Source organism: Doryrhamphus excisus, chromosome 1, assembly GCF_030265055.1.
Source record: "Doryrhamphus excisus isolate RoL2022-K1 chromosome 1, RoL_Dexc_1.0, whole genome shotgun sequence".
NCBI classification, from domain to species: domain Eukaryota; kingdom Metazoa; phylum Chordata; class Actinopteri; order Syngnathiformes; family Syngnathidae; genus Doryrhamphus; species Doryrhamphus excisus.
The window spans coordinates 28,925,178-28,937,212 of NC_080466.1; the positions used below are offsets into that span (position 1 = coordinate 28,925,178).

Consider the following 12,035-nt stretch of genomic DNA (forward strand, 5'->3'; position numbering starts at 1 on the left):
TTGTAATTGTTTTTATTTTTTGTACTTTTATTGCTTTGCTTCTTGTTTTTAATTTAATATCTATTTTACTATTTTATTTCTTAAATTATCTTTTAGTTTTGGATTATTACTTTTAATTTTACTAGTCTGTGCAGCACTTTGGAAACTCTGTTTATAAAATGTGCTATATTAATAAAGTGGATTGGATTGAAAAATGACTTGCCTATGGGGAATCCTTATGGTGAGAACTACTTGACCGAACTTGCACCCATGTAAAATGAAAAGACCGTCATAATGATATCATCTAATTTTTGTGGCATCACATGAGAATCTCAAATAAAATCTCAAATTAAATGATTATCATTTCTTGTGGTTGTTTTCCTACATAGATCATGACGTTGCATGGAAATCTGAATTGTCAAGAGACAAAATATAATTCTATCATATTCATATATTCATATTTACATGGTTTTATTTCTATGCTCAACATGGAAAATTACAATAAACTAGCCTACGGCTTTTAGCTTTTAGCTCTCAACATCCTCCCTTCAGAACCATGATATTAGGTTTGCTGTTGATTGGATTGGGCACTGCCCTGGTGACCCCCCCCCCAGCCCCATCCACCCACCCACTAACCCCCACAGTTAACTAAGGTCAACAACTTCTCAAAAAAGGAGATTGTTACAACGAAAAGCTCTGACCCTCCATTATTTCTTCACAGACACTTGTTGTTTGTTGTCCCTGTCTGGGCTCATCCACGGACGTCTCCATGGCAACTGCCGTGTTATCGCAAAGAGGGGGGAACTTCTTACGTGCATCCAAAGACACTCATAAGCGCGTTTGCACATGCATCACTTCAATCATCCGACGCCTTCGCTATACCGCTATACCTCGGACTACGGCTTGAGCCGTGATTGGCTGCATGTGGCTGTGGTCGACCACGCTGGGATCACTATGTCTCTTTCCCTTTTTCTTGAACGCTAATCTTGCCCGATCATACTGTATTGTCTACACCTTGTCTCACTGTATAATATAAATGACAAGATCAATAAATGCCATTTCCATCCGTCCATCCAATCTGAGCGTCTTATTTGTACATTTCAAACTATTTTACAGAGAAACAACAATAGCATCCAGGAAACCACTTTAGCTCATCTTTCTCCAATAAATTTCATTCGGAAACAAACTTTCCGACAAGCTTTTGATTCTTACTGCTCATTTTCCTCACCTTCCCGGTGTATGTAACCCCCCCCCCCCCCTCCTCCTCCATCCCGTCAACACATACTGTACAGCACCACACATATCAACCAATCATGTGCTGCGTTAACAGAAAAAAAAAAAACCCCAGACTCATTCATTTCAAAGTGCCAGCTCCCTTCGTTCACTTCAAAGAGCCTGCTCTAACAGTCGCTTCCATTCGTGAGTGACACCTGACCGCTGCCCACAGAGACCCCCGGCTATAATGGGAGAATCATTCAACTCAACAAAACACGGCTATTGAAACAGACCATTTATATGTAGCCATTCCATTGAAAAGATCAATTTATTGTAAAATTTGATTTTTAAGAAATGCCCATCCCTTGTGCTCATTAGAAATTCCTTACTACAATGCAATATCTGATCTATCACAATAACATATACAGGAGAGTGGACTAAAAATGTCAATGGTGTCTGGTTGGCTGCTTATGCAATTTGCAATTCACTGTAGAGCAGGGGTCTCAAACTCAATTTAATTGGGGGCCACTGGAGCTCGGGTCTGGGTGAGACTGGGCCGCATCAGGTTTAAAAACAAACAAAAAAAATTTATTAAAAACAAAAAAATTTAAAAAACTTCGCCAATCAGTAATAAATAAATTAATCTAATAATAATAATAATAATAAAAAAACAAATAATAAAAACTTAAGAAACCACATATAGTTGGTGGGTCGACAAATTATTTTTTTCAGATTAAAATTAACAAGCATTATTAGAGCCCTGTAGACGTGACAAAACACGACTATAGTCACATTTATACTCTTTTTATTTACAACATATTGCGCAACTGCAGGGTCTTGAGACACATGCTAACTCGCAAACTAGTGACCTAGCGACCTAAACGGTAGCCTTAAATTTATTTCCTTTAAACTTAAATAGCCAAAAACTTACCACTTCCACACGGATAGGGAGGATAACTATTAACAGTTATTTAACCTTTAACGTGAACATTAATCAAACGTAATAATTTTTTTTGGGTACATGATACCATACAGCATCCATATCAAACTTGCGCGGGTCGCACTAACATTAAACTTTCATATCAAGGCGGGGGGCCTCAAACTAGTGTCCTGCGGGCCACATTTGGCCCGCGGGCCGTGTGTTTGAGACCCCTGCTGTAGAGTGTTGACTGACGATGACTATCACATTACAGAAGACCACCAGACGGGACATGTCAGAAAAACTAATTTTGTGCCAAAATAGATGGAAAGCAAAATAAAAAAAATAGTGGAAAATCTCTAATTTCTATAAAATGTTGTCACAGACAATCGTACATATTTGCTTGTCATGTGACTCGGTGCTCTGCTGCATGTTACTTGAGACTCCACTCTCACTCTCACGCTTCAGTTTTCCCAGCCTTGTACCGCTGCTCTAAGCGTTAAAAACAGCAGTTCATTGTCCTCTAGGGTTGCTGCGTAGGAACTAATAGAGTTAAGCTGGTCCACTTCAGTGTCAGTTGTCATGGCGACCAAGGTCATTGCATCGACGCGAGGATTTACACTTGTAAAAAGATATGATGAGCAGAACCTCTGGTGAAAAGAACAAACAAGTCATTTTACCAGGCGCTCCTCAGGGTCAGAAGGATAGAGTTCATAGGTACTGCTTAAAATATAGAATATGACTTTGAAAAAGGGGTTTAATTTTAATGTCTTTGGACTCTTAGGTGTTCTGGCCTCAGTGATATTATTATTTTTGGACCTGCAGTCAGTAGGATATGAGGTATATATCGGTTTAAATTCTCTTCAAATGACTGAGCCTCAATAATTGCCTGTGCTGATGACATCTGGGACTTGTGAAAATTATTCCATCAAGAGTTACGCAACTCACGAGATTTCAATCACAACTGACTATGCAATGATTTGTTTTTTGGTTTTTTTTTTTCTCTGACGGGTGCGAACAATGTCTTTAATTAGTTTTACTATATTTGCTAACGCTTGGATCTGGAGGGAATCAAACCCTTGACAACAGCAGAGGCGGAGTAAGTCCTGATCTAGAATTCTGTGAGAAGTAGTCCCGCTCTTTTGGATGAACCGTGTGTTCTTCGCTTTGGCTGTGGAAAAAAAAACTACAACAGCTGTCAGCATAGCAAATGCACTTTCAGCTTTGACTTGTGCCCGCCTGCCTCACTCGAGGATTTTCAAATCAAATTCCAAAAACGTGGAAAACCACAGACAAAACAGCCGAATTTCATTTTTTTTTTTTAGCCGCAAGATCGCTTGCATCAGATACACAACCACAGAATTCACATGTGATCAAATGTGACTCCAAAAACAACCACCTAACTTCAAATATACTTGACTAATATTCAGGAAAAATGTCCGTTTGTTATTTATATTTAGGACTGATGCAATAATGGAGATTAATCTATCATAATTATTAATCTAATTAAAAAATATAATCTCTGTGTGGAGTACATACTGCTTGCAGTTTTATTGACAGCTCCTCCACAAAATAGACATGGAAAGTTGTGTGCTGCAGTGAAACGCGTCCAAACAAAAACAACGGTTAGGCTGAACTAATGTTCTTGTCGAAATTTCGGTTAGCACGCAGGCCGCACAGCTGGGAGACCCGAGTTCAATTCCACCCTCTGTGTGGAGTTTGCATGTTCTCCCCGTGAATGCGTGGGTTTTCTCCGGGTGCTCCGGTTTCCTCCCACATTCCAAAAACAACAACCACCTAACTTCACCATCGTTTGGGTAGAGTTAGCCATCATCATCATAAAGAAACAGTTGGAGGTTAGTTGAGTGTCAATCAAAGGCATGGGGAAGAAAAACTTCACAATAGGTACACAGAAAAATACATATATATAATATTCAGGAAAACTGTCCACTTGTTATTTATATTTAGAACTGATGCAATAATGGAGATTAATCTATCATAATTATTAATCTAATTAAAAAATATAATCTCTGTGTGGAGTACATACTGCTTGCAGTTTTATTGACAGCTCCTCCGCAAAATAGGCAAATCTCTTCTGCTCTGCCACGGAAAGTTGTGTGCTGCAGTGAAATGAGTCCAAACAAAAACGACGGTTAGAGCTGCCTTTGTCAAAATTGTTCCCCAGCCAGGCCGAGTGGTTAGCACACAGGCCTCACAGCTAGGAGACCCGAGTTCAATCCCACCCTCTCACATACCAACTTATATACTGCTTGCAGTCACGGAAAGTTGTGTGCTGCGGTGAAACACGTCCAAACAAAAACACCGAACTAATGTTCTTGTCGAAATTGTGGTTAGCACGCAGGCCTCAAAGCTGGGAGACCTGAGTTCAATTCCACCCTCGGCCATCTCTCTGTGGAGTTTGCATGTTCTCCCCCCGTGAATGCGTGGGTTTTCTCCGGGTACTCCGATTTCCTCCCACATTCCAAAAACATGCTAGGTTAATTGGCGACTCCAAATTGTCCATAGGTATGAATGTGAGTGTGAATGGTTGTTTGTCTATATGTGCCCTGTGATTGGCTGGCCACCAGTCCAGGGTGTACCCCGCCTCTCGCCCGAAGACAGCTGGGATAGGCTCCAGCACCCCCATGAAATGAATGACTGAAAACATAGACTCACAGTGTTACTGTCGTTTTCTTATGTCCGTCATTTACACAATTCCACAATTAAATCGACCTACTAATGTGACAGTATGAATTGAGAAAAAACTTTAATAAGCCTTTTGTACAAAGTAAAAAAAAAAAAAAAAAAACGGTATCACAACCTGAAACTCTGACCTAAACCTGGACACGTTCTATGCAAAACACAACTGCAAGTAACTAACTCCAACCTTCCAGATTGTCTTCCTAAATATGTGCATATCAACATGTGAAGAGATAGCCAAGCAGTTGAAACCACCCGCTTCAAAGGCATCAAAGATGAGCGAATTGCCGCACTTTAGAAGCAAACTTCCACAGCCTTGGGGAACCTCATTCCATTCTGCATAATGTTTAGCATGTGTATTACACAACTTCGACACTTATCGCAAAATGGGGACATTTTAAAATAACTACGTAATAGTAGTGTGGTACTTATTACATGATCGATGTCAGTGGAAAAGTGGCAGTGACAAGCCAAGTCGGTACGGTTTAAAATGGCAAACTAACCACAACTACAAAGCAACCTAAACATCCATCCGATAGACTGATTCTAAATGATGCATGAAAAAAAACAACACGTACAATTCCCAAATACCTCCTCAGGAACTATTTGTTTCCATGGTATATACCAGGGGTCACCAACATTTTTGAGGCCGAGGGCTACTTTGTGAGCACAGATAGTATGAAGAGCTACATGACCTCACAGCTAGGAGACCAGGGTTCAATTCCACCCTCGGCCATCTCTGTGTGGAGTTTGCATGTTCTCTCCGTGCATGCGTGGGTTTTCTCCGGGTACTCCGGTTTCCTCCCACATTCCAAAAAACATGCTAGGTTAATTAGCGACTCCAAATTGTCCATAGGTATGAATATGTGAGTGTGAATGGTTGTTTGTCTATATGTGCCCTGTGATTGGCTGGCGACCAGTCCAGGGTGAACCCCGCCTCTTGCCCGAAGACAGCTGGGATAGGCTCCAGCACCTCTTGTGAGGATGAGCGGTAGAAAATGAATGAATGAATTAATTAATTAATGTTACCCTGGTGAGGATAAGCAGTAGAAAATGAATAAATTAATTTTAGAGCCCTCTAGACATGAATATAGTGAACTTTATACTCACATTACCCAATATAGTAGACATAATAAGAGGAAAAAAAGATGTTTTTACACTGTATGGTGTACGAGTGATGAGCGCGAGAGCCTCACAGCTAGGAGACCCGAGTTCGATTCCACCCTCGGCCATCTCTTTGCATGTTCTCCCCGTGCATGCGTGGGTTTTCTCCGGGTACTCCGGTTTCCTCCCACATTCCAAAAAACATGCTAGGTTAATTGGCGACTCCAAATTGTGAATGTAAGTGTGAATGGTTGTTTGTCAATATGTGCCCTGTGATTGGCTGGCGACCAGTCCAGGGTGTAGCCTGCCGCTCGCCCGAAGACAGCTGGGATAGACTCCAGCACCCCCGCGACCCCCGTGAGGAAAAAGCGGTAGAAAATGAATGAATGAATGAATGAATGAATTTGTGACCGGTGCTATTTTTAGAAGATGCCTCGCGGGTGCCTTAAGTGGTCCACGTGGGCGCATGGGCGCCCCGCGGGCACAGCGTTGGTGACCCCATGGTATATACTGTAGATTATGGTTGATTATGGATTATGGCAGGTCTTAAATGGTTTTGCTTCAGTCACAAGTAATACAATCAGAAACATCAAAAACAGCACTTTCTGAGTATTGCTGTTGAATAAATCAGGGCCCCGGCATCCAAGAAAAGCAGTCTGATGCTTTTATCCAAACACAGACTATTCAATTCATTCACACATGAATTATAGATCCATAATAGGCTGCTTTAGCTGCTTTGGGGGGGGAATCCGACAAACAACACTTGTAGTGAGAGCACTAACCCGCCGAGCCATCCATACCAATTATCTGTGTCTAGGGGTGGAGTCTGAATTCAATATTCAATTTACACAACTTAATCTCACATCAGAGATTCCGGTTGAAAAAGCGCTGCTGTGTGTGCGTGAAGTCGTAAAAAAAATAAAAAAAATAAAAATTAAAAAAAAAAACGGGAATGCTTTCTGGGAAACTGAAATGCATCAAAGTCAGGAAAAAAAAAAGGCGGTTTATGGGCTCAGGGCTAACTGAACAGCGCGCCACGGGGGTGTCCATTGAGAGACACTGAGAGGTGGAAAGGGGTTGAGAACTCCATTGAGCGCAGCCATAGGGGGGGTGGGGGGGTGGAAAAGAGAGAGAGGGGGGGGGTCAATATGTGAATGAATGCTTGCCATGGAGGTGAATTATGAATGAGCGGCACTCTGAGCACTCCTGGAGGGAGCACGTCAGCCCCCCCCCCCCCCTGTATCATTCGCTCCATCTCCGCCTCGTTCCTTCCATTTCTCCTCCTCCTGTCCTAAAAAAATCTCCATCATCTCTCGCCAGGGGATTAATCATCTCATCTGCTTTATTCTTTGGACATCTTTTCTTTATGTTTCCCGTCTTTTTTTTTTCTGCAAACCAAAAATGGGGAGACGATGGTAGACACTGACTGTCTGTCTGCGGAGACGACAGAACATTCTTTCCCTACACACACACACACATGAACACACACACAGCCTCAGGTGGGCACACACACTTGCACCAAAACAGCATATAACACAAAGGCAAACAGTCCTGCACGTGCAAAGGCAGGCGCATGCAAGTCAAACGCTCTTAGGCACTGACACACTCATTTCTCCCAGCTGTTCTGCTGGCCACCGAGTGTGTGTGTGTGTGTGTGTGTGTATTGGTGTGTGTGTAATCCAATGTGCTGCTGCTCAGCCTGTGCCACGCTCTCTCCTCTGTTGCTGTGCGTTTGATCAGATCTGCCTCCCCCCAACCTGTTAGCTGTCTGACAACACACATACAGTGAATTACTACAACTTATGATGATGCGTTTACTGTCAGTCAAGATTTTTTTTTTTGAGAGCTGATTTATTTTGATGTATCTTAAAGTAATACACACATAAAACGTGTGTGTGTGTGTGTGTGTTGGTGTGTAACATACCTCATGGTTTACTTGAGTGTTTGTTGTGTTCACTCCTTTGGATCCCTTCACTCCAGTTTACAGTGGTCAGCTGGTTTTAGACACTTTTTACACAAAAATTAACAAGCAAGAGACTTTAAAAAGTGTGGCACATGTACACTCCACACATGAAGTGTTTCCCCTTTAAGTGTACAGCCACGCGCATGTCAACACAACACACACACAAATAAACCAAGCCACAAGAGACATTCAAGTCACCTTATGATCCTGATGCGTTCACGCTCTTCAAATCCTCTTGTCAGACTTTTCTCGTCTCCTTTTGCTTCCGTCCTTCCGGTTCTTCCTTCTTTCCCGTTCCGTATATCCGTCCTTCCGTCCCCCTTATCTTCTCTGTTTCCCCCCCCCCCTTCTTCGGCCTCGGTGCTCGGTCACTTCCCAGCGTTTTTCCCGTGTCCCTCCATGTCCGCCCGGCCACGCCAGTCGTTTCTACCGCCGAGCGAGCGCGTACCTAAAAAACCTAGCCTACCTTACACACACACACACACGCATTCACACACACACACACACACAAGCCGCTGCGTTCCGATAGTCTCTCTCTCTCTCTCTCTCTCTCTCTCTCCTTCTCTCTCCTGTTTATCCCGCTCTGCGCTCTCTCCTCTGTGAGCTGAGTTGCGTGTGCGTGTGATTGTGTACGCGTGTGTGTGTGCGTGGTTGTGTGTTGGTTTCTCTTGCCTTGCCCCGCCAACAGCACAGCGGACTTCCCACAAAAAGTCGTCCCCGGGTCCTAGCGCCAGTTATATTCAGTGAAAGAATGCTATTGTACACTAGAGGTTAAGTCCAAGATCGTCTATGCATAGACGGATACAAGTACTGTACTGTAGCTGTAAAAATTATAAAAATAAAAAAAATACCCGGAAATGCAACCAACATGAAATGATAAAAACACTTTACACTTATTAAAATACAAAACATTTAATATTTCAACAGCTAAGTTCCACTATAATTAGAATGTATATGGTTTTAATGGCATTAAGGGTGATCCTCCTCACTTTAAGCATTCGTGCTACAGTTTGACTTTTTTTAGTAACTTCAGTCATTAATATTAATATCAGTCATTACAGGTATTTTACAGGTATTTTATTATAATTGTATTATTTTAAATTATTTTATTATGTCACTATAATCTGATAATTATACTAATATTTATATTAAGCAGGCCTTTATTATGAAAAGAATAACACACTGCAAGTAGTTTCCACTGTTACCTAGTGGTTGTTATGGCAACAGAGGACCAGAGGTGGAAAAATAAAAAAAGGGGTGTCGATGGTAGATAGAGAGGCCGTTACTCAATTTAAACTCTGCTTTAGCTATTGGTTATGAATGTAAATATTGCTATTATGTAAGTAAATTACATTAAATCAAAATTATAAGCAGAATAACACTGGTATTTAATCTTATTTTGAAAGGTCAATATATGACACAAAAAAAAGTCCTATCAACTTTCTGGATGTTTTAATGTCAATGTTTAAATGATTTATGCAAGAGATGATGTGAGATTTGACATGGTAGTGAGTCATCTTCCTAAATGAGTCAATCTTTGGTGCAGCTAACCTCTTCCTCATTTCTCCTACCCGCCCTTCCCTTCTCCCTCCCCTTCTGTCTCAGAGCGTCATCAAGTTGCCATAGTAACAGCCTGCCCGCCTATGAGAGACAGAGAGAGCAGCTCATTATGGACCATGGGACCCAGAAATTGAAGGACATGATTTTTTTTTTCTTCTTGACAACACAGGAAGTGGGAAGCCGTAACAGGAATGTTTTAGTTAAGTTGAACACGCAAGACCAGCATAGTTGAGAGATAGAAGCTCTGAGTACAAAGAAGAATCTTTGTGCTCCATTTAAGCCCTTGAAAAATGATATATTATGCATATCCAGTTTCCAAGCATGTGGCTAAAAATACACACATTTTGATTAGATACACAAGATTCAAACAGTTGCCTCAGGAAACAGTTGACCAGAACTTATTTTGCTCACCCTTATGGGAAAAAAATATTGCAGGATATTGGCAAATATAATGCAATGTATTAGGAAATATATTTCCATATATGGGATCTTATGTTTATATTTTCCAATATATTGCAATATATGCATTGATCATATATGTGTATATATTGATACATATAAAAATATCTTGCGATCAAGACCAAAAAAGGACTATATTTTTACATATATAAAATTGCATATAATTTGGGATATAAATATATATTGTAAATATAAATATATAATATATATAATAAATATAAATATATAATATATATATAAACTCATATTATATATTTGGATTTAATATATTTCAATATATTGAAAGCGGCACACATTTGTATAATATATGTACGAAAATATATTATTCCATATATTTATAATATATAATGTATTGGAAAATATAATGGAAAATAATATATTATAATAAATATATAATATATATAATAAATATAAATATATAATATATATATATATAAAGTCATATTATATATTTGGATTTAATATATTTCAATATATTGAAAGCGGCAAACATTTGTAAACAAAAATATATTATTCCATGTATTTATAATATATAATGTATTGGAAAATATAATGGAAAATAATATATTATAATAAATATATAATATATATAATAAATATATAATATATATATAAACTCATATTATATATTTGGATTTAATATATTTCAATATATTGAAAGCGGCAAACATTTGTAAACAAAAATATATTATTCCATGTATTTATAATATATAATGTATTGGAAAATATAATGGAAAATAATATATTATAATAAATATATAATATATATAATAAATATATAATATATATATAAACTCATATTATATATTTGGATTTAATATATTTCAATATATTGAAAGCGGCAAACATTTGTATATTCTGCAATATATTGCCATAAATTACATGAATATATAATATATTGTATAATATATGTAGAAAAATATATTATTCCATGTATTTATAATATATAATGTATTGTAAAATATAATGGAAAAATAATATATTATAATATAATACAATATATTTAAAGTAATATATTGATATTTTCGTAAGGGCATTGGCAGCAGTCAGGCTACTGCAAAGCTGCAGCCAGGAACTCCGAATATGCTGTTACTGTGCTTATGGGTGGGAATGTCAGAAGAGGGAAAAGTACATGGCAGCATATTAGAGCTGAGAGCAGGAAGCATAAAATACAAACTATATTGCTTGGTAAAGATCAAAGAGAATTTGAGAAGAATAAAAAAAATGTGTGTACGAGTCCTCTGCTCCAACACTGCTTATCCGTTCCTTAATATTAGCGAGAGGTATTTGTATATACGTGTTTTTACTGTGAGCTTAGAGTATTAATCGGGATGAAAATTCTGTATACTAAGTGGCTGAGACCCATATTTGCATCTTTACACTTGGGGCCCGGAAAAGGGTACAAATATTTATCTTGGAGCAGTGTCTTCCATTTTCTACACCACCAATGTCATTCAGGGTCACAAGGAAGAGGTAGCCTATCCCAGCTCGGTGCCTCATTTTGGTAGTGTCTAAAAAAAAAAATGGTGTACAGTAGAACCCTGCTTTTCCTGGGTGGGGGGTTACATTCAAAGCCACCAGCAAATGGTGAAAATCATGAAAAACACTCATAAATGTCAATTTTTGACTCAAACAAGGTGGCCAGGGGTGGCCGTGGGTGGTCACTTTCTGGCTGGGGAACTCATTCATTCATCGCGGGGGTGCTGGAGCCTATCCCAGCTGTCTTCAGGGGAAAGACAGGGTACACCCTTGGACTGGTCGCCAGCCAATCACAGGGCACATATAGACAAACAACCATTCACACTCACATTCATACCTATGGACAATTTGGAGTCCCTAATTAACCTAGCATGTTTTTGGAATGTGGGAGCAAACCGGAGTACCCGGAGAAAACCCACGCATGCACAGGGAGAACATGCAAAGAGATGGCCGAGGGTGGAATCGAACTCGGGTCTCCTAGCTGTGAGGGTCTCGCGCTAATCACTCGTACACCATGCAGCGTAAAAAAATCTTATTTTCCTCTTATTATGTCTACTATATTGGGTAATGTGAGTATAAAGTTCACTATAGGGGTGTTACTTCATGTCTAGAGGGCTCTAAAATTCATTCATTCATTTTCTACTGCTTATCCTCACC

General features: G+C 39.5%; 1 protein-coding gene across 2 annotated transcripts in view; it reads right to left on the reverse strand.

Moving 5' to 3' along the window:
• Positions 1–8,563, reverse strand: part of LOC131136925 (forkhead box protein N3-like) — an 82,915-nt gene extending 74,352 nt beyond the window's left edge. The window contains exons 1-2 of one of the 2 annotated variants that reach the window (XM_058085546.1): positions 8,079–8,563; positions 7,842–7,924 (exon numbers count right to left, since the gene is read on the reverse strand). The gene's annotated coding sequence lies outside the window, so the exon portion shown is untranslated. The remainder of the gene's footprint in view (positions 1–7,841; positions 7,925–8,078) is intronic. The other variant, XM_058084695.1, reaches the window with a different exon arrangement.
• Positions 8,564–12,035: the final 3,472 nt, after the last annotated feature.